Below are 24,289 nucleotides of genomic sequence, written 5' to 3' on the forward strand. Positions count from 1 at the left end.
TTTTTATGAATATTTAAGAAGTGTAAATAAGTTAGTATTAAAGTTTTGTTAGGAAATTTTAACATTTTGGTAGTAATTGAATGATAATGACTAAATTGAATAAGATGTAAAATGGTGGAAATGGGTTAAGTGGCTTAAATAATAAATAAGAAGGGCTTAAAGAGCAATTTGACCCAAAATAAAATGGGCTGGACAGTTAGGTAAGGAAAAAGCTGAGAAACAGTGTGAACTGATGGCAAAATTGTAATTAAGTTGAAATTGAATAGTTAAAAATTGGATTAAATTAGAATATCTAGATATCTCTTCATTTTTCTTCATCCTCTCCAGCCAAAAACACCACTGAAGGGTTTTCTTGAGCTAGTTTCTCATATTTTACTACATGTAAGCTCAATTCTTGATTATTTCTTGTACTTTTTGTGATTTTGAGAATTTTACAGCTAGGTCCTATTATCTAATTCATTACTTTTTGCTTTTATGAATGATTTAGAAAGTTGCCATGAATAAGTTCTGGAAGTTTATGATGATTTAGCATGGAATTGAAGCTTTAATTTCATTTTTGTGATGATTTTATGGAGATAGTTAAATAGAAATTGATATTTAGGACTAAATTGTGGTAGAATTTAGAATTAGGGTTTTGTGTTGAAATTTTGAATGTCAAAGGCTATGAAATATTTCATAATTTTTAGATAAATTACTCATTAGGAAGATTTAGGTCAATTGATGGAATAATTGTGCAGGGACTAATTTGTAAAAATTGCAAAATTTGGGGTAAAAGTGTAATTTTGGAAATTAAAGGTCATAAAGTATGAAATAGAGTAAAATTGTGATAAATTCTAATAATTTAATGACTAGTTTAATGATCTTAAAATTGTGAAAAAATAGCCAAAATAGTCCCTCAAATTTCTACAACTTTTGCAAATTAGCCATGTAAGTTCATATAGCTAAATTCAATATTTTGTTATGAAAATTTCATGAATATTATGGTATATTATTGTATATGAATGTTATAAAATTTTGATTATTGTAAAATAATGCTTAAGTAAAATTTTGATTATTATAATGCTTAAGTAAAAGTACAAATTAGTTGGAACGATGGATTTGAGTACTTTCTTCCAGAGGCCAAGACGAATTGACGGAAAAGACCGTGGTTGGACCATGACAACATGTGTTATGTAATTTTCGTATAAGACCATAGCTGGGCTATGACATCGGTGTGATGTGATTATGAGTTTCCGTATAAGACCATAACTGGGATATAGCATCGGTGTGATATGTGCTACTATGTAAGACCATATCTGGGATATGGCTTGGTGTGATATGTGCTACTATGTAAGACCATATCTAGGATATGACATCAGTGTGATATGTGATATGTATAAGACCATGGTTGGGCTATGGCTTCGGTGTGCGATATGTGACAATGTGCAAGACCATAGTTTTACTATGGCATTTTGAAAACAAAGTACTCAATTCCGAAATCGTCCCCTAATTTAATTAAAAGAGGTAAATGATGAACGAGCCTAAGAGATTAAAATTTGTTAATAAGTGATATTGAATTCAATCAAGTGAACTTATCATTGATTTTATGGTTGACAGGAGGAATTAGTGAAATTGTATAATATATAATTGTTATTAAATGTTCGGTAAGATTTACTTTCTATGCCAATGAACTTACTCAGCTTCTATAAGCTTACTTGTGTATGCGTATTAATTTTTTTAGATTGATGTTTATACATTCGGAGGATCGAATCTACATCGAGGATCACACTATCCAGATTTACCCTGGTAGATTTTATTAAATAACTTTTTGATTTATATGGCATGTATAGGACTTGAAGTGATAATGTAATAGTATGAATGGTTAAGTATGTAAAGTAATTTGAATGTGGTGGTAGTGTTAGATAATGAAATTTTTCTAAGTTTCCCAAAAGTTTTGAAAGTTCTCGGTTTAGTCCCGAACCATTCCCAATGTATGTTTTGAGCTTCATAGGCCCGTATAACAAATGTTAAGCATATGATTGAATGTTTTTAATTGGAATGAAATTTTATGGTCTGGATTTGTGTGTTTGATTATGTTTAAGTCTGGTAATGCCTCGTACCCTATTCTAGTGTCAAATACAGGTAAGGGGGTGTTACACAGTGTACTATATGGGGAACCAATAGCAAAATAGGAGTGGACAAGGACCTCAGTCCAATTTCTACAATCCTTTATGACGTAATCATCCTAAATTTTCTTGGAGCAACCAAAATGGACCGAACAACAACTTGTTGGAGTAAAGACCCAACCAATCTCAATGGTTTAACCAGCAAGCACCAAAACCACCTCAAGCTGAGGCATCAAAAAACTTGGGGAATTTGTTGAAAGCGTTTGAAAAGAATGACGCTTTGATCTAAAGCCTAGTAGCAACACTGAAAAATTTGGAAAACCAAATGGATCTGTTAGCTACAGAGCTACGTAATAGACCACAAAGAACCTTGCCGAGCGATACCGAAAATCCAAGAAATTTGGGTAAAGAACATATATAGGCAGTGGCATTATGAAGTGGTAAAATTCAAGAACCCCGATTGATTGATGTTGAAGATAAGCCCGTAGAATCAATCAGCTGTTGAAGTTCCTACACCAAAGGAATCAGAATCTACAAAGTCTGACAAGGTAAACCCTGACTTAATGAATTTAGATATTTTAACATCTTCTTTGGATGGAGATTTACCTACTCAGAAAAGTTTTTCGGTTCAACCGAAAGTTCCATTACCTCCATAACCGTAAAGACTGCAGCAAAACAAGCAAAAATAGGAAGAGCAATTCAAGAAATTTTTGGATGTTCTGAAGCAGTTACACATTAATATTCTGTTGGTGGAGGCTTTAGAACAAATGTTGAATTATGTGATGTTTATGAATGATATACTGTCCAAGAAGAAACGACTGAGTGAGTATGAGACTGTTGCCTTGACAAAGGAGTGTCGTGCGTTCCTGCAGAACAAATTGCCATCAAAATTGAAAGACCCAGGAAGTTTTACTATACCCTGTAACATTGGTGAATCCTATTGTGGTTAAGCTTTGTGTGACTTAGGAGCGAGTATCAACTTGATGCCTAAGTCTATTTTCAAGATGTTAGGGATAGGTGAAGTAAAACCTACAACTGTGACGCTTCAGCTAGCGGATCGATCTTTAGCATATCCCGAAAGAAAGATCAAGGATGTTTTGGCAAGAGTCGATAAATTTATTTTTCCTGCTGATTTCATTGTCTTAGATTTTGATGCAGAGAAGAAACTGTCGATCATCCTTGGGAGACCTTTCTTAGCCATGGGAAGAATGTTAATTGATGCGCAGAAAGGAGAACTCACCATGCGAGTTTAAAACGATTAGGTAACCTTAAACATTCTTAAAGCGATGAAATTTTTCAATCCGGCAGAGGAGTGTTCAATTATGGAAGAGATAGAAACCTTGGTTTCTATGGAAAGCAATTTTGAAGAAGATTCATTGGAGAAAGCCTTAAATATTGACCCTTTGGAGGATGAAGAAGGTGAAGAAAACATGGCTTTGATGGAAGCCAATTCGGGAAATTTTATTCAATCCACACGGTTTGAACCGTTGGAGTTGGAAGTCAGAGAATTTGTGCAACCTAAGTTGTCAATTGAAAAACCACCTAAACTGGAACTAAAGGTACTTCCTTCCCATTTGAAATATGTTTATTTAGGTGATTATTTCAACGGAACTGACAAAAGATCAAGAGGAGCAACTAATTGCTATTCTAAAGAAATTAAAGAAAGCAATTGGTTGGACCATAGCTGATATTCGAGGTATAAGCCCTTCTCTTTGCATGTATAAAATCATTTTAAAAGAAAGTGAAAGAGCTCAAATTGATGGCCAAAGGAGGCTCAATCTTATTATGAAAAAAGTTGTGAGAAAGGAAGTGATCAAATGGTTAGATGCAAGAATCATCTATCCTATTTCAAATAGTTTGTGGGTAAGTCTGGTGCAGCATGTACCGAAGAAAGGTGGAACCACAATTGTTGAAAATAAGTGTAACGAGTTAATTCCAAAAAGAACTATTACCAGTTGGAGAATCTGTATTGATTACAGAAACTTGAACAAAGTCACTCGGAAGGACCATTTTACGTTGCCTTTTATGGATCAAATGTTAGATTGATTGGCAGGTAATGAATTCTATTGTTTTTTAGATGGCTATTTAGGATATAACCAAATAGTTGTAGCCCCAGAGGACCAATATAAAACAACCTTACTTGTCCATATGGTACGTTTGCTTTTAGACGAATGCCTTTTGGTTTATGCAATGCACCTGTAACTTTTCAACGATGCATGATGGCAATATTTACTGATATGGTTGAAAATTTTGTTGCAGTTTTCATGGATGATTTTTTTTGTTTTTGGTAACACTTATGATATTTATTTGAGTAATTTGGTTAAGGTACTGAAGAGATCTGAAGAGACGGATCTTGCCCTTAATTGGGAAAAATGCCATTTTATGGTCAATGAAGGGGTTGTCTTAGGTCATAAGATCTCAAAAAAAGGAATTGAAGTCGATAAAGCAAAGGTGGATGTAATTGAAAGATTACCAGCCCCAATGAATGTGAAAGGAGTCAGAAGTTTCTTAGGCCATGCCAGTTTTTATCGAAGGTTTATCAAAGATTTCTAAAAAAATTTAAACCGTTGTGTTTGTTAATAGAGAAAGATACAGTGTTTGATTGCAGAAAACATGTTTGGAAGCTTTTGAAGAGCTAAAGAAGTGGTTAATCTTAGCCCCAATAATCGTTACATCTGATTGGAACTCACCTCTTGAGTTGATGTGCAATGCAAGTGACTATGTTGTTGGAGTTGTGATGGGTCAAGGAAGAAATAAAGTGTTTCACCCTATTTACTATGCAACTAGAACTTTGACGGGAGCCCAACGCAATTATACGGTAACCAAAAAGGAACTCTTCTCTATATTTTTTTCTTTTGACAAATTTCGCTCATATCTTAGAGGTACCAAAGTTGCAGTATTTATTAACCATACGGCCATTAAATACTTGCTCACGAAGAAAGATGCAAAACCAAGGCTAATTCGTTGGATACTTTTACTCCAAGAATTTGACCTTGAGATCTAAGACAAAAAAGATGTCGAAAATCAAATAGCTGATCATCTGTCGAGGTTGGAGCAAGATGAGGTAACTCAATCATGTGTGCCTATCAACGAGAATTTCCTAGATGAACACTTATTTGAGGTAAATCGAATTCATGAAATACCCTGGTTTGCTGATTTTTCCAATTATCTTGCATGTGGAATAATTCCTTGAGAAATGACATACCAACAAAGGAAAAAATTCCTTCATGATAGTCGGCATTATCTTTGGGAGGATTCGTTTTTGTTTAAACAATGTGCAGATAATATAATCCAAACGTGTGTAGCTGAAAGCGAGATTGCTGAGATCTTGTATCATTTCCATTCATCTCCAAGTGGGGGACACTTTGGTGGTTCACGTACTACAACAAAGATTTTGCAAGCAGGTTTCTTTTGGCCTACACTATTTAAAGATACTTATGCTTATGTGAAGAACTATGATAAATGCCAAAGGACTGGAAATATATCAAGGAGGAATGAGTTGCCCTTGACAAACATTTTGGAGGTTGAATTGTTCGATGTATGGGGCAATTACTTCTTAGGCCCGGTTCCTTCTTCGTATGGGAACAAATACATCTTAGTTGTTGTGGAATATGTATCCAAGTGGGTTGAAGCTGAAGCATACCCAACAAATGATGCTAAGGTAGTCATGCGATTCCTACATAAACATGTGTTTACACGATTTGGGACACCAAGAGCTATTATTAGTGATGAAGGTTCTCACTTTGTGAACAAATGGCTTAAGTGGTTGCTTGGAAAATATGATGTGAAGCACAAGATTGCTACTTCCTATCACCCCCAGTTTAATGGGCAAGTTAAAAGAGTGAATCTCGAAATCAAAGGTATCCTTGAAAAGGTAGTATGCCCAAGCGGAAAAGATTGGTTTCAAAGGCTCGATGATGCATTATGGGCCTATCAAAAAACATTTAAGACTCCATTAGGAATGACTCCTTATCAGTTAGTCTTTGGAAAGGCATGCCATTTGCCATTAGAGTTGGAGAATAAAGCTCACTGGGCTTTGAAGCAGTTGAACTTTGATCTTAAGCAAGCCAATGAGAGAAGGATGTTACAACTTGATGAGTTGAAAGAGTTGAGGTTTTTTTCCTATGAGAATGCCAGAATATGTAAAGAAAGATCAAAGAGATGGCATGATAGTCATATACAACCTCGTGAGTTTAAAGAAGGTCAGAAGGTTTTGTTGTTTAATTCAAGGTTGAAGTTATTTCCTGGGAAGCTTTAAATCCTGATGGAAAGGACCTTATACCATCTACTGAGTTTATCCTTATGGAGCTATTGAATTATACAACAATTACGGAGGTACGTTTAATGTTAATGGTCAACGTCTCAAACACTACTTGGATGGTGAAGTTGAGCGAGTTGAATCCTCGCTCAAATTAATAGACCTTTAAATTTTCATGAACTCATTTTGTAAATAAATAATTAGAACTTATTTTCTTAACTTATTACATTTAATTAATTCTGTCTAAGGAGATAGGAACTTAAGCGGGATCGCTCTGACCCCTCAAACCTTTCTTGGGAATTAATTTAATGTAATTTGTTAAGAAGAAATTTACTAATTAAGACTTAATTTTTTTTAAAAAAATTTCATTTGTTCTATTTAAATTTTAAAATTTTATGTTAATAAAGGGGGTCAAATTTGGCCCAAGTACTAATCAGTTTTTTTAGTAAGATACAGTCTGAGTTTGAGGCCCAAGACAACAAAAAGGAGGGAAAAATCCATGCCTTGCTGTCACACTCATTGCTTGTCGCCCAAGTAACCCTAATGTAGCTAATTTTTTGCTACTTGTTGCCCTAATTTTTCCCTATATAAACCCCTCTCCATTCTACTACTGTTCATATCCCTCAAAGCAATTTGCTTACACCCTAAAAATCCCTAAATCTCCTATTTGTGCAGTCAACCTCAAATCTCGAAAGAAACCCTAGTCCTCTTCCCTTTTTGCCAAAATTCCCTATTGCCATCACAAGTTCTACCCACTTCGCTGATTTCTCTTTTCTCTTTTGCGCAGAAACTTTGCCGAATTTTTGGGAAAAGATACCATTTCTCGCAAAAGAACCAGATCTTCAAAGACTACTTCTGAAAACCCGATTTTGATAGATGAAGAAGTGAAAGAGATATTTGATTCAATCTTCAAGCATTAACCTATGATGCCGGGAAAAGGTTTTGACTTGGAGAGTAATGATTTGATGGTTGTTCCTATACTGATTAGAAAGAAAATCAATGCTCTCAAATGGGAACAATTTTGTGATGCTCGTTCACTTCCCGATGATGAATTAGTTCGAGAATTCTATGCTAGTTTGACTACGCAAGATGCTACTGAAGTGATCATTCGAAAGAAAAAGGTACATCTTACTTCTAAGTCCATCAATGATTTGTTTAATTTACTTGATGTTGAAAAAGATGAGTACTACCCTATGATGAACAATATCAATTGGGATTTTCTTCAACAAGTGTTTGATGTTGTGACAAATCCGGGATCCCAATGGATTATAAGAAAGTATGGGAGCCATTCTTGTCGAAGAGAATACTTAAAATGAGTTGCAAAGGTATGGTTTTATTCCGTTCACTACAGTTTGATGCCTATCTCACATAGTTCCACCATCTCGATAGAACGGATGCTTTTGCTATATGCAATTTTGACAGAAAATTCCATTAATGTTTGGAAAATTATCCTCAAGGAGATTCATGATTGTGCTAAAAAGAAGGCAAAAAGTTCTTATTTCCCATCATTAATCACTTCACTTTGCTTAAAGGCACGTGTTAAAACACAAGCAAATTTGAAGGGGCGATATGTTCAATGATGCATTACAAATTATGATCTTGAAAGATTAGTAGAGAGGGTGCATGAACTAAATCAAGGCGAGCAAGAAGAGCCAACTGAGTTGGATACAGATGAGTCAACAGATGGAACTGAAACTAAAGCTAATTTAGTCATAGACACTTAAGAGGAATAATTTGATAAGGAACTGAACATTCCTGAACCAAGGGTTGAGCCAGAAGAAGAACCAGTCAAGCTAAGTGTTGAACCTAAATATACAACTCCCATGCCGATTTCAAGGAAATCAGAGTTGTTAATTTTGATGGATATGTGCAAGTTCATGAACAATCAACAACAAACTTACTGGAAATATGAAAAAATTAGAGATGACTCAATTCAAAATACTTTTAAGAATATCTCTAATACTTTTGTTCTTGAGTTCCCAGATGCTATCTTTGAGACATGGACTGAAGATACTGACGATGCAAGCGGAGTTGGAGCTAAAGAAGACAGGGGGAATAAGTCAGTAAAACAAAAGGGGGATTCTTGTCCTGTTATTTATTTAATTATTTTTAGGTCCTTAGGAATTTATTTCTTTCATAATTAGGATTTAATTTCTACAGAATAAAACATAGCTAGCATGAGCAAACTTAACACTTCTTTAGAAAGAATAAGACTAAGTGATGTGATAATGGGAATGAACATGTCTAGGATTAGGTTATTAGGGAAGACTTGGTATTTAAGCAGTCTTAATGACTCACCTCTCCTTCTTTACAACCCTACCTGGTGTTCAGTTTTCATTCATTACTTTGTTCTTACATTGAGGACATTGCTTATTTTTAAAGGGGGCTAAGGCAAATAAATTTCTCAAACTTTTAAAATTTATTTTCAAGTATGCTTCAATTATTCCTTTCATAAGTATGTTTTAATAAATGAATGTTTAGAGATATTTTTTTGTTACTAAGATAGTTTGTATGCAAGTATGAATCATGTTTTCAATTAAAATCAAGTTTATATTTCGTTCATACGTGATTGAAATGCACCTGAATTAGTTGAGCGATCCTGGCCAGATGACGGCTAATAGACACATAATTGAAATGTGCATGCTCAATTTAGATCCTGACCCGATTAAATTGAAGGTTGCATAACAACTCTGACCAAGCTCTGTTATCTGCATAGTTTTTAGATTTGTGTGATTAAATTGTTTCAAACCTGAAACGTCCCTATTACCTCACACGAATGCTAAGAAGCCCTTAGTAAATAAGGATTAGTAAAATGCGTATTTACTAAGTAAAGGATTCTGAAAGGACCTAATGTGGTTTCCAAATTCATGAAAGATCGAGTTGCCATGGAATGTTTTTCTGAATGTTATTAAGCATGTTGATAATAAATTGAGTTTAACTAAACTAATTATCCTAGTTTATTTATGTTATAATTGTTGCAAATTAATTTTACTAAAATCTATTTCATTCATATAGTTTGCATACTTACGATAATTTGCATTAGGGATTATTGCATTTAGTTTAATATATTTTAATCACCACTTCTCAACTATATTGTGTTTTTATTTACCAAATTGTTAATATAATTTTACAAATTAAGTGACTTAGCACAAATGCAGTCCCTTTGGAGATGATAACTCGATACTTACTTATTACTTGATAATGACTGTGTACACTTGCAAAAACCTACGCGTTACATATACCCAAGGCAATAGCTTTCGGTTCCTTATCTATTTGAACTCGGGATTTTACTTACATTAAAGTATACAAGTCAAGTATACATAGTCTGTCCTCCACTCAGGATTTAGGTATTTCACACTATGAATGTCACAAGTGAATAAATCAATAAACGGATTTAGGATCTATTCTTTTTGGGTCCAGTTCGATGTACTGTAAGTCTAGTCAGTCACATCTATGTCCTACCTTTTGGGAGTCGTCCGCTTCGATGCCCAAGACAAAGCATCTGTCCAATTGGACTTGATAGATGACATATTAGTCTTTTAACCAGTTTGCTCATTTCCAATTAGACTAAGGACATGTTTAGGTATATCTTTTTCATATTACAATCTAACCAAGTAATACCTTTCAATATTGGTTTAAACATTAGACAACCTTTGAGAAACATGCTTCTAATTTGCTTTGCATGCAAAAACCACATAAGTACAATTTTAAAAAGTATTAATGTAATTCATAAATAATTTTATTAACCAATCTATTTTTAAAAAATTACAAGCGTACTTAGACGAAAATACTACACTTAGGGCACCAGAGCCAACAAACACTACAACTTCCATTAAGGATTTCAAAGGATCATACTTAATCGGATTCCTTTCACATGAACCTTCATCATCGATCCCCAAATTGATTGACTCAATTACCTTTTGGGTTCTCCTATTGTAGACTCTATAGGCTCTATTATTTGTGGCATACCCCAGAAACACACCTTCATCAGACTTGGAATCAAACTTCTCTTAATGCTCTCGATCCTTCAAGATAAAACAGGTATTTCCAAAGACATGAAAGTATTTCATAGTTGGTTTTCTACCCTTCCACAACTCGTAGAAGGTGAATTTAGTCTTTGTTCTTAAGTTTACCTTGTTCTTTCTTTTTACGATTCTATTGTATTGAGGAATATTTGGAGTAGAAAACTTGTTCTGCCACAAATTGGAGTGGCAGTTTAGGTACTTTTCTACACTTAACAATTTTGTTTCTAGCTATTTTAATATCTTTTATTGCATTTTAAGTTTTCTTAGCTTAGAGTTAAATTATTGCAAAATAAGGGTTTTTCCGCAATATTTTGAGTTTGTTGACCCATTGGGCCAATATCGGCCTTAAGATAGTTTTAATACTTTAATTGAGTGTACATGACACCTATTTTTAAGCCAAAAAGCATCAGGAATGGTAGTCGAGTCACAACACAAGCTTCTGTGGTCGCAACACAACCAAGCCAATTCAAGAATTTACATGCGAAGTCGTGTGTTGTGGCACAAGTCTGATGTAGGTAAAAAATTTCATAAAGGGTTCTTCTGTCTGCACAACCCATATTTGGCTTAATTAAGGCTTATAATTGACCTTATGAAGAAACTAACTTTGCCTATAAATACCAAGCTTATGCAAGTATTTTATATTTTAGTTTTAATTGGATTTTAAACTAGGTTTTATTTTCTTTTCAAAATAATTAATTTTTTTGTTCTTCAACTTCGATTTGATTTGATTCCAAGACTTTGTTTTTAAGTATTTTTATAATTTTCTTTCCTTTCTTGATTGTCAATGATGAATCTCGCTAGTTGTTAAGGGATTTCGCGATACCGAGCACATCCAGTTTATCAAACGGAGTAATTTCTATCTCACTCTCATTTTAATTTATTTGTGTGTTGTGCATGATTCAATTGATTCAAGGGAATATGCAAATGGGATTCATGAGTAGCTAAGTCCTTTAGAGAGATTAAAGGGATTCCCATACGAATTAGCTGGTATAAATTTATGTGTGCTTAAACCCTAAAATTGAGGATCGTAGGAAGTATCTAGGTTAAACAAGATCGAGAGATAAGTTTGCTGAGTAAATCGTGAGTTTATCCTAATCAGAAAAGTGAGGTCGAGAAATAGTTGAGTCCTAGTTAGTTAATTAATTAGTAGAGGTCAAAAGGTAATACTAGTTAGTTAATAACTAATTCACTAATAAAACCTGAATTCTGAAGTTAATTGCAACCACTGAAACAAGTTAATATTCTTCTTGTTCTTCTAAAGTTATTCATTTTTCAACTTTGTTTCAGTAATTTAATTTTTACTTTATGACCTTAATTGTTAGTATTAATCATTGTAATAAATTTTTTAGTGATTACTGTTTAGACCTACTATTATAGACGATATTTTTAGATTTAATCCAGCCTCTCTTGGGTATAATCCTCAGAATACTTACTGGTGTTTCGTTGTAACAGAAAACTATATTGCAATTTGACCTATTCACTTGGAGATATCGCACTGTAATTATATATATTTTATTTGCAGAATTTTTACTCTAAATGCTCGCACGTTTAGAGGCGGTCAAAACTCATGCTTGATCCCTTCATCCTCATAGTAAACATCAAAATTTTTATTTTTTAATTCCCTTCCATGACCACTTCTTATTCTTCTGGTCATTCCAAAGACACGACCCTTTTCATTCATCAAGGTCTTGCACAGCTTCCTGATGGCTTCAAAGGTGTCTGATTTGTCTCTCATAAATTTCACCCATGTGAACCTTGAAAAGTCATCCACACAGACTAGCACATATCTTTTGCCACTGATTTTCTATATCTATATAGGACTAATCAAATCCATATGAAGCAGCTCTAGTGGCTTAAATGTTTGGTCTTGAGTGACTCTTTGATTTTTCTCCCTATGTTGCTTACCCTTCAAGCAACTACTAAAAACTTTATGGACATCACCAATTAATATAGGAATACCTCTGACAACCTCGAACTAGTTCAACATTTGAAGTCCTTTGTAATGCATGCAACCAAGTTTTTCATGCCACAATCCTAACTCAAAGACAGTTGCCTTATTACACTTCACATACTGTAGAACTTTATAACAATTATCAAAGGTCATGGCCCTTTTCATAATCTTATCTTTTATCTTAGAAAGAGACTTCACAACTATTTTTTTGTGAAATTGATTAACATTCTTTGGTCACAAAACTTATTTATACTAGTTAATCACTATAATTTTTTATAAAAAGATATTTTCTAAAATTATATGTTATAAAAAATCATCTTAATTCCGATGTACAACAGGTGGAATTATTTTATTAAGTCGTACATATAATTTGTTGAAAAAATTGTACTTATAATTTGTTAAAATAGCATTAGGATAAAAATTATAAAGGTCCACATGGAAAATTATGAAGAAAGAATTCCTCCTCTAGTTTAGGGTACTATGATTAATATATAATTGTTATTATTTCATAAAAAAAGATTATAAAGGTAATAATTATATCGCTGTAAGTTGTCTCTTGTATATTTTACTTCACTTAAATTCGTCGAAGCCTCCATATGAATAATTGGATATATGTATATGTGTATATATATATTACTAGGGAAATCTATTATGAGTATCTTCCTTGGTCTTCATTTTCAAATAAGTTACAGGAGACACACGACCGTGTTGCCTAGCCATGTGTCACATACGGCCGAGACACACGCCTATGTCTCTAGCCGTGTGGATGACAAATAGGTCATTTTCAAGCCATTTTTATCACCCAAAAACTAGCCTTGAGGCAATAAGGAAAGTGATGAGCTATTCTTTCTAGAATATGGTAAAGTTGGACGAATCCCTAAATCAAATTGCTACAATCATCACAAATAATGTTAATTTTTTTGGCTTGCCGAAGGTAACATTCATGCCTCTTCTTTGTCTACAACTTATGTTGCTTTCTATGTCATTGCCCCTAGAAATTGGCTTCCCAATAGTCAGAGAGATGAAATAAGCAAGAAGGTTGTTGCTCTACTTAGAAAGGTAGTTGAAAAGGTAGAATTTGACGTAAGACTCATGGTTTATGAAGAAATTTTAAAACACGCTGAAAGAGTCCACAAAAGGTGTCTTCTGTCATTTCCTTCCCTCATCTACCAGGTTCTCTTAAAGTATATTCATGGGTAGGTTTGAGCCACTGAGCAAGGTGAGAGAACAGTTGTTGAATTGAAATTCTCTCACAAATTGCTTAAGAGAAAACATGGTGAGCCTAGGGAGCAATTTGATGATGTGGAGGAGGAATATCTTGAAGAAGAACCTATTCAGGAAATCGATGAAATGCCCAACTTTTACAAGAACCAAGATCATCCCTGTAGGTTTTAGGCAACAAATGGTTGATGACCTCACTTCCTGCATTAAATCACACAAGCACATCATTTCTGAGACACGAACTAAAGTTAAAAGTGATTCAAAAGACCCAATTTTTGAAAACATTCAATTCCAATGAAAAAATAAAATATGTCATTTAATAAATATGTGCATATTTTAATAAGGGGAATTTTCTCTAGAATTAAGTTGTCATTTTGGTCTGATGGTTGAAGCTTTAGTTAAATATTGGTTAGACATTAGTTCAAATCAGGTGATCCCATCCTATATTTTAATATTGTATAAAAAAATTTGTTACATATAAAATGACAAATATATGATAGATACAAGTGTTTAATAAATATCAAATTGTCAAGTTGTTGTTTATAAAATTTTATTGACTAGTTTCAAACTTGTTACGAAATTACAACTATCAATTTGTTTGCAAATTAAGAAGAAATAGTCAGTTTCATACATGTTAAGAAAAGAAGACATAGTCAAAAAGTAGATGTTACAGATATTCAAATTAGAATTATTGCTTTTTTCAAAGAATGTGAACAGAACAATTATTAGTAAATTCTTTAAATGTGAAATTATTATTAAAATCTGAATTTTCCTTTTTTTCTTTGGTTAAGAATCAAGTATTTTTTTGGTAAAAAACATTATCAACTACAACTTCATTTAACAATAAATATTACTACGTGAGTTGATGTATTTGATTTGTTTTATAGAGTAATAAATATTAGTTTGAATATTAATATTATTTTTTATTTTGGTAAATCTAATATATATCATGAATTTCACTATTTCAATTTTATAATTTTAATTAAAATCACATTTAATTTTCATATAATCTTTCTATAAGTTTATTATATTTTTTTTCACCAATAACATAAGCAGGCGACACTAGAGGGGGCAAAGAACGGCGTTGTGCTTATAAAATTTCATTGATTAATTGTTATTTTTGTTGTGTAGACAACAAACAACTAATTTTGTTCTATAAGGAACTTCTGGATTTAAATCTATACTAATTCTTTAAGTGTTTGATTAATTTTATATGAAAGTTAAGCTGATCAGTCTTTCATTATATATAATTTCATAGTTGTTTTATTATGCCGATATCTTTGTTTACTAAGAAGGGGTTGGAAACATTATGAGGACAGTGTTTACTATTTTTCAAGAAGAGGAAAAATTAAAGCTTACATATAACATCACATAACCTGATCTCATATCATAATTTGTTAATATTTGGTTATTCTAGATTTGTTCTAATTACTTATTTCTCAATTAATTATTCTTCAAGTTATAATAAAAAAATTATTCCTTTTAAGTTAAGACCAAGATTTTTAATGTTCTGTTTGAACTGAAAATTTATATATTAAAAAGAATAAGTATTGAATTTAAATTATAAAATATATTTGTACAATTTAAAATTATTTATTAAATGTATTTAAATTATTTGATAAAGAATAATATAATATTAATTTTTAATTATTTTTTTTCGGCCAACAATGTCTAAATCTAACTCATATATACAATTTCTTTTTTAGGGAGAACTTATATTACATTAGTATATATTTTGTATATTTTGTTCAAGAGTTTATATATAACGTACCTTTAATTAACCATAAAAGATAATGGCATTTGATTAAAAAACATTGACACCTTATTAAAATATCTCACAAATAAATTCAATTAATCAATTTTTTATTTGCAAAAGCATACATTTGAAGTAACTTAAATATAAATCATATGTTTATGTAGACAATGTATTAAATTTCAACTAAATAAAAATAATTTGTAGACAAAAATAAAATAAAGAGACTAGTGAATTTCATGCTTTACGAGTACAATGCTTGCTTCCTCTACACTTTTATGAATAATTATTATATAAGCTTTTTTCTTATACAATATTAAGGGTAAAGATGAAATTAACATGATTTAAATTCTCATGAGTATTTAATAAAAGTTTTAATCATGTTACATATAAATAAGACAATTATATCCATATATGTGTATATATATTGCGAGGGAAATCTAATATGGATATCCTCTTTGGTCTTTATTTTCAAATTACCATGGAAATCTGTTACTCTATGTTCAATGCTCCTTTTACAACAATGCTAAGCTTCTCCACCTTACTTGTTTTCATCACTATTGCTTTGTGTTACCTCTTTAAGCTTCAATGGCAGCGCAATGCCCAAAAACCTAAGTAGCCCGATCTTCCGCTAGGCCCTAAACCTTGGCCTATTGTGGGAAACCTCCCTGAATTAATCATAAACAAGAAGAAAACTTCGGTGTCTCATTAGATTCAGTGTCATGAAAGAAATGAACACCGAAATTGCTTGTATTCGTCTAGGAAACGTTCATAAGGTTCTCGTCACTTGTACTGAAATCAGTCTCCAATTCTTGAGAAAACAGGATGCTAGTTTTGCTTCAAGACCCTTTACCATGGCCACTGATGTCCTCTAAAAAGGGCACTTAACTACTATTTTTTCACCCTTAGGAGATCAGTGGAGAAAAATAAAGAGAGTTATGGTTAGGGAGATGCTTTCACAGGAAAGATGTAACGCCCCAAAAATCTCTTATATTTATTTTTGTGTTTTTGTGACACAAATAGTTGTCAGTTTTAGTGGTTATGTATTCTGGGAGTGTTTGGGAGGTCCTAAGTTCAAGCCTTATTTGGGGAAAATATTTGGTATTTTTATGAATAAAGCCTTAACTGGGTTCAATAGGCTTATATTTTGAAGTTTGTAAATTTATATCATAATGGGCTTGCTAGTTTGGTGGTTAAGTGGAGTGTCAATGTGCTGAGGGTCTTGAGTTCGAATTTCTGTGCAAACAAGGGGTTTTATTTTGCTGTCTGTGCAGTTTGTGTGAGTTTGTGATGGACTAAAATTCTGATAGTGGAGAGGTTGATGGAGATAATAAGGGATTTTGGATAGGGAGAGAGAGTGGTGGATGATTTTAGGGTGTTTGAGTTGTAATGGGGGAGTGTGGGAGCAGATTGAGGGGTTATCTAATTTAGTTCAAATTTTTTCTCTTTTTGAAAATTTGTTTTTCTCTCCCCAAATCTAAAATTCTGATTTTTTTCAGTTTCATCTTGCACATTGCCGAAATTCTCTGTTCTTCCTCTTCGGCCTTGTTTTTGTTTTTCTTTCATTCTTGTCAATATTCTCCTTGAATCCTCCCTATTCTTTTTCTTTTTCCGTTTTATTGTAATTATCGTTCCCTTCTTGCAACAAGCCTTGCGTTGGTGCGGTTTCGATAGGTAATTCTTTTCCTTCTCTCGTATTTGTATGTCATGTGACTGAGAATCTAAAGTTTTCTCTGGAATTGATGGTTTAGGCGAAGGTCGTGGAGCAGTAAGTTCGTTCTTGGATTGAGAAGTGGTTAGAAAGGTCCTCTGTCAGCGGTAAGTCAAGTTTTGGGAAATTCCTTAATCGATGAATTAGTTAGTTTTAAATCTTTTAATGGGTAATCGAGGTTGTGTACAATGATTTTTTTAGGCTTTGATGCGCTTGGGAATGTTTACATGTCGGAAGTAATACAGATGTGTAAACACAACTTTGGAAGCATAAATCGGTAAAAAGTCGAAAAGAAGTGATTGTCGTCGCCACACCGGCATGCGGCCGTCGTGTGGTAGGCCGTGTGATCGAACATGGGCGTGTGATCGACAAGGCTGGCCGTGACCAATTCATGGGTCGAGTCGAATTGGGCCATGTGGGCTACACGGGGGTGTGAGCCCCACACGGGTGAACCACACAGGTGTGTTGGAATTTTGGGCCAGGCCGTGTGATCCACACGGCCAAGGCCATTTTGAGCCATGTGGGCTACACGAGCGTGTGGGCCCACATGGGCATGCAACATAGGCCTGTGAGCCCATTTTCACTGTTTGACTACTAAGGTTGCATGGGTCGCCCAAGTCGACTGTGAACCTACTGAATGGTCGATAAGGTTACCTAGACCCCTAATTGACTGAAATGATTGAAAGATTGTTATATGCCTATATGAGATAGATATGTATGTCTGTATGTTAAGTATGATATATATACTATTCTGATTATGCATGATACCGTGACATGATTGTATGATGCACTGCATTGGGTTAGGGATTGATATTGATTGGAGGAAATGTACTGAAAGGTTTTTAGCCTAACTTACTGGTAACTCAGCTGCAACTACTGTCTAGTGCCGCATTCGGTACTACTTGGAGTGTAGGGTTGGGTGGGTTGATTATATCCTCACATGGAGTGTAGGGTTGGACGAAGATATAGTGTAAAGGCTGGTTGGGTAGGATTTTATAACTGCATAACTGTCATTGTTACTGTACTGTAATGGGTCAAGGCCCTAATGCTTACTGATACTGAAATGGGCTTAGGTCCAAACTGAGATTATCCGTTATTGTCTGTTTGTTTGCATGGGGAATTACATATTGATATTACGTAAACTCACCCCTTCTGTTTAATTTGTACATGTAATCCCCAGATATAGGCGGTTCAGTGCGACAGAGGACTCAGAGGTGGCCAGACGACCTATTTTATTCGACTTAGTACTTAATAATAATTTTACTTTTATTTTGGGGGTATTTTACTGTAATAATGGCCTCTTTGGATTTTTACTTTTAAATTGGGGTTTTTATATTGTTTTGACTTACAACTGCTAGTAGTAGAGATAATCGAGTTGTCAAAACCAATCAAACATTTTAACAAAATACGCACAAATATGCAAACTGTTTTAAAAAGCTACTGCAATGTACAATATTTTGTAAACTAACGACTGAACAGAAAATCACTATTTTAAGATTAATAAAAGATAACGACGAGATCTAAATGGAAAATGTTTTAAGCAAAGTTATGAATTTTTAACACGGGCATTAGTTTTCAAACACACTATCATGTGACATCGTCAGATTCGACCATAATGTCCAGGCTGGGTTTGGGGTGTTACAAAAGACATCGATGGCTTCATGAGAAAAGATTTGAAGAAGCTGATGACCTCGTGCGTTACATACTTAACCAATGGAAAAATGGTGATGAAGGCGGCCTTGTAGACTTAAGACTGGTTGCCCAACACAATTGTTGCAATGTGTCGAGGAAGTTGATCTTTAATCGAAGATACTTGGGAGAAGGGAAAGCAGATGGTGGACCTGGTTTTGAGGAAGAAGAATACGTCGACGTCATTTTCGCTTGTGTCATTCATATTTATTCCTTTTGTATATCCGATTACTTGCCATTTTTGAGATACCTCAACCTGTAAGGGCATGAGAAAATCGTGGAGGACACAACTAGTGTTCTAGAGAAATATAAAAATCCCATTATTGATGGCAGGATTCAACAATGGAGAGTTGGCAATAAACATGAACCTCAAGACTTGCTTGATGTTTTGGTTTCTTTGACTGATGATGATGATGCCCCACTACTGTCAGCGAACGAGATCAAAGCAGAAGTTAATGTGCATCTTTCCTATTGCAGAATGACAATAGATGCATCGGGGAACTCAATTTGCACAATTGCAAGCTCATTAAGATTATAAGCTCTACAAAACTGTGAGCTCATCAAATGTGCGAACTTTACAAAATTGCAAGCTCACCAAAACCTACGAGGTCCCCAAATTCGCGAGCTCTCTAATAGTAAAATCTCACCAAATCTGTGAGATCACTAAAGGTGCGAGCTCTGTCAGGGTAACCCAAATCTGTGAACTCTTTATTTTGCAAGTAGCCAACTTACAGTGAAACAGTAATAATTATTTATAAAATATTTTCAGTTGTTGGTTAAATTGAAATTAACCAATGAAGAAATAAGTTTAATTAATCAAGTTCCAAGATTTGTCATGTTATAATATTTTATTATTATTTTATGCTTATTTAAATATAGATCTTCATGTAAACTGATATAAGACAATAAAAAATTAAAATTTTATAATCCATATACTTCTATGTTGTATTACTTTCTATCTCAATACATTCCTTCATCAAATATCCAACATTTCCTTTTCTCTAATTGTTCTGAACAAAATATAAGCCACCAACATGTTAAACTTTATTAAAAATGGATTACTAAGACATGAAAATAACATAACATACACGTGTTATCATAAAAAATCACCCCTATATATTGATAATCTCTTTTTTTTCAACTTAATTTTCAGGAAATTATGATTGCAGCAGTGGATAATTCGTCAAATGTCTTAGCATGAGCATTTGCAGAGATGTTGAATAATCCAAAAATGCTAAAAAAGGCTAAAGAAGAATTAGATAATGTGGTTGGAAAAGATAGGTTAGTACAAGAATCCGATTTCCCACAACTTAACCGTATTAAGGCATGCGCCAGAGAAGCCTTTAGACTCCATCCCATTGTACCATTTAGCCCTCCTCACGTGTCCGTGACTGATACGACAGTGGGTCACTACTTCATCCCTAAGGGTAACCATGTGATAGTTAGGGTTTTTTAATTATTTTGACTTGGAAAATACTTTTTTTTTTAGAAAAGCTTTCCTAAATAAATTATTTTTTATTGAAATTTTTAATTTTCTAAAAGCACTTTTGAAAAGTATTTTTAAAAAAGAGAAGTTAAAATTTTTAATTTTTCCTACCTCAAAAGCACTTTTGATACTTAGTTACTTTTTTATCCCTCTAACAACATAATACTTTTGTTTTTTTTTCTTGATGCTTAATTATAAATATGTTAAAATCATTAATTAAAAATAAAAAAAATATTTTTTAAAAATAATACAATTGTGTTAATATCTAATTACAAATATTTACTGGTTTTATTTAAATATTTAAAATATAATTTATATATTCTAATTAAATTTATATTCCAAATATTAATATATTAAAACAAGTTATAATAAATTATTTGTTATATTCTTACTAAAATCTAATAATATTAATTAATTTGAACATTATTTAAATGCATATTTGTTACTTGATAATAAAATGTCTAAAATGATCATTTTATTTCTCAAAAGCACTTTTTGACAACAATGTTAAACACTTCAATCTTAAACTAAACTTTTCAAAAGCATTTTTCTATGACATTTTTTTTTACTTTTCAAAAGCATTTCTAAGCTAACCTTTAGTCAGGTTGGGCTTGGTTGAAACCCTAAAGTTTGGGACGAGCCATGAGAGTTCAAGCTAGAACATCACCTCCAGGACTGTAATAAAGGCAAAGTGGTGCTTGCAGGGCCAGATTTGCGGTTGTTTACATTCAGTAGAGGAAGGAAGGGTGCCCCGGAGTGCTTCTTGGAAGCTTAATGACTATCATGATGTTTGCGAGGCTATTGCAAGGATTCAATCGGAACATCCCAACTAACCTTGAAACTATTGATCTATGTCAAGGAAGGGGAGTTCCCTTTCTGGCTAAACCACTGCTTGCTGTTGCAAAAGTCATAATTGCCACCCCATGTCTACTCTTGTCAGACTGAAATTGAAATACAGTGATTAACTCCTTGACGAAGATTGGGTTTGACAAGGGAGACCTGCTTGTGGCTTGGTTCTAATGAAATTGTTTTTATCCATAATATGCATTTCCTGTTGTAGCTTATTTCGGTGTTGGTATGGGATGTAGTCACTTACGCACCTTCTTATGTATTGTTTTTTCATTAATAAAAATGGGTAAACTATACCGAAAGTCATTAAGATATGAATAAGTAGAAGTTTTGGTAATTGGTTCTAAAAAATTATAAAATAATCATTGAACTAATTTAAAGATTCAAGTATTGGGTTGTTAAAATTGTTTTTGTATGACCTTCTCTATTCACACTTGCATCAATTGAAAGTTTTATTTCTCCTTCTCTTCTACAATTCAATTTTTTTTTCATGAAGAAGAAAAAAGTAAATAAGGGAAAATGATTGTCTACACTGATATGGACTAAACACCATTGTAAAGCAAATATTTATACATGGGAAGCCCCTAATAACATAAAAGCCTATCCGAGTTTTGGTAGGTAAAAATTAAAAAAAATAAAAAATGATTGTCCACCAAGAAATCAAATCAAGAAAATAAACAAAATAAATACAGGACTAACGAAACAATAAAAAAATTCACAAACATATCTATATATCACTATTTTAATCACATAAGAAACTAAATAAGTGAACTAAAAACCAATTACACCAAAGTTGTCACCACATATGCTTGTTCCACAAGAAACTAAATAAGTGAACTAAAAACGTTCGACTTTTTTTTTTTAATTTTTCTCGAGAAACAAACGGAAATAACAAAAATGTAGAATGGAAAAAAGAAAGAAAAAAGATAAATTTTCCTAAGACTCATGGAGGCTGGCGAGTGAGTTGGCTGATGGGTAAAGTAGCTAGGCATCGGTTGCTCGATTACTGACTCTAAGGAAAGGGAGGCATAGTAGATGTTTAGGGTTTCAAGAAATCAAATAATGTAGATGGGAGATGATATAGAGCAAAGAAAAAGGCTATTGAAGAAAGAAAGCAGACTGAGAAAGGAAAAACATGAGAAAGAAAGAAAAGGGATCAACGAACTGAGAAAGAAAGCAGGTAACTCGTTGGAGATGATATCGAAGAAGAAAAAGGATCTTTGATTTCTTTGTGAAAACGACGTTGTTTCAATAAAAAGTAAATAAATTCGTGGCATTTATGAAAAAAACACCGCTATTGCCATACCTTTTGTGGCGTTTATGGGAAAAATGCCGCTATTGCCTTACTTTTTGCGGCGTTCATGGGAAAACGCCGCTATTGCCTAACCTTTTGCAGCGTTTATAGGAAAACATCACTATAATGGTATATATTTGCGACATTTTCGATTCAAATGCCACTAAAAATGCCTCTAAAACCTTAATTTGGTGTAGTGATTCTTGAATCAAATGCCACTAGTTTTAAATTTATTATTTAATTTTTTATTAAGTGCAAAATTAAATCTGGAAGTCAAATTGTGGTAAAAATTTGTTTAAAAAAAACTATTGAAAACTTTTAGATGTATTTATAACAATAATACTTTTAATTTTTCATTAAGAAAATATTTTATTTTTTAATATTTTATCTTTTGATATTTTTAAATATCACTAGATTAAAGAGTTTAATTTTTTATTATTTTAATATTTGATCTAAACATAATAAATTAGTTCAATTAACTAATTCAACACCATACGTTACTTAGATTCAAACCTTTCACTCTTAAATTTTAATTTTTTTCGCATTTACCCCCAACAATTAACTTTTATACAATTTAATCCTTTCCTCAAAATTTAATCAATTAACATTCATAAGCCAAATTCTCATCTAACCAAAAATTTCTATAATTCTATATCAACTCATAATTTTCATAATTTGACAAAATTCTATGAACTTTTACAATTGTAACATTTAAATCTCTAATCATCAAAATCACAAGCAACTACTTCACAAATTAATATTGTTTAAATGTCAAGCTCACAAAACCATTATACAACTTCAAAAGTCTCATAAATTCAATGAATTAACACTCGGGTTTGCAGGATATAGATACAACGATCTAAAAAACATAAAATTTACTAAAAAAGGAATTGAAAATCACTTACATGCAAGCACTCCAACCAAATGTTGAAGCTTAAAATATGGATGTTTTTCTTCTTTAATTTTCGGCAAACTAACAAAGATGACGATAATTGCCTTTTTTCTTCATTTGTTATTATTTCATTATTTATTTACTTATTACACTTACTAATTAACATCAATTTTAACCATTTCAAGCCCATAATCGTCCATTAATTATCTTCATGGTATAATTACCATTTAAGTCCATAGATTCTAATTACTTTAACCATTTAATACTTTTAACTAATAACCACAAAATTTTACAACTTTTACACTTTAGTCCTTTTTACTTAATTACCTAACTAAATGCTAAAATTTCTTAATCAAACTATAATACAACATTTTAGGTTTCCTATAAATATTGTTGAAACCACTTTTTGAAAACAAAAATTTAGTTGTCGACTTCAAAAAACGAAAATTGGAGTCGCCATCGATCTTTTATTGAGGTGTGATCGGATCACCTTGAAAACGATTTTGGGTCTACGAATTTAAAAAAAATAGGTTCAGGAATCGGTTACACACGAGGAAGGGTTAGCACCCTCGTAACGCCCAAAATTGGTACCGAATTGATTGTTTAATATCTTAGTGTCAAAATTTTGAAAAGATTTTAAAATACGATCCTTTTGACTTGAATAAATTGAATTAAATAATAAAACACTCTTATTTCAAAGAAATAAAATGTCACACCCAGTGAGTTGGGACGCAACATTTTTAATATTCAAAATTAAGTTTATCTTTTGACTTTTTAAAACCTATGCATTTTGAGAAGGATATCTGGTTATTTGGACCAAATGAAAAATTAAAACCCAGTAAATTAGGGTTCAATTTCCCAAATTTCTTAAATATCGAATATTGCCTTTATTTTTAAAAATTCTTAATTCGAGGTAGCAAAATGTCATATCCAGTGAGTTAGGATCCAACATTTTGAAATCCCAAAAAACTTTTATTTAAAATTTGTATAGTTTTATTGCAAAAGAAATACTTGTCTATCTTAATTCATCAAAAAAAATTGAATCCCAGTAAGTT

At 32.7% G+C, this 24,289-nt stretch overlaps 1 pseudogene; it reads left to right on the plus strand.

The window, feature by feature from the left end:
• LOC107956247 (phenylalanine N-monooxygenase CYP79D16-like) overlaps nucleotides 1-24,289 on the plus strand; it is a 31,253-nt pseudogene that overhangs the window by 4,040 nt on the left and 2,924 nt on the right.

This window comes from Gossypium hirsutum, chromosome D07 (assembly GCF_007990345.1).
Source record: "Gossypium hirsutum isolate 1008001.06 chromosome D07, Gossypium_hirsutum_v2.1, whole genome shotgun sequence".
Taxonomy (NCBI): Eukaryota; Viridiplantae; Streptophyta; class Magnoliopsida; order Malvales; family Malvaceae; genus Gossypium; species Gossypium hirsutum.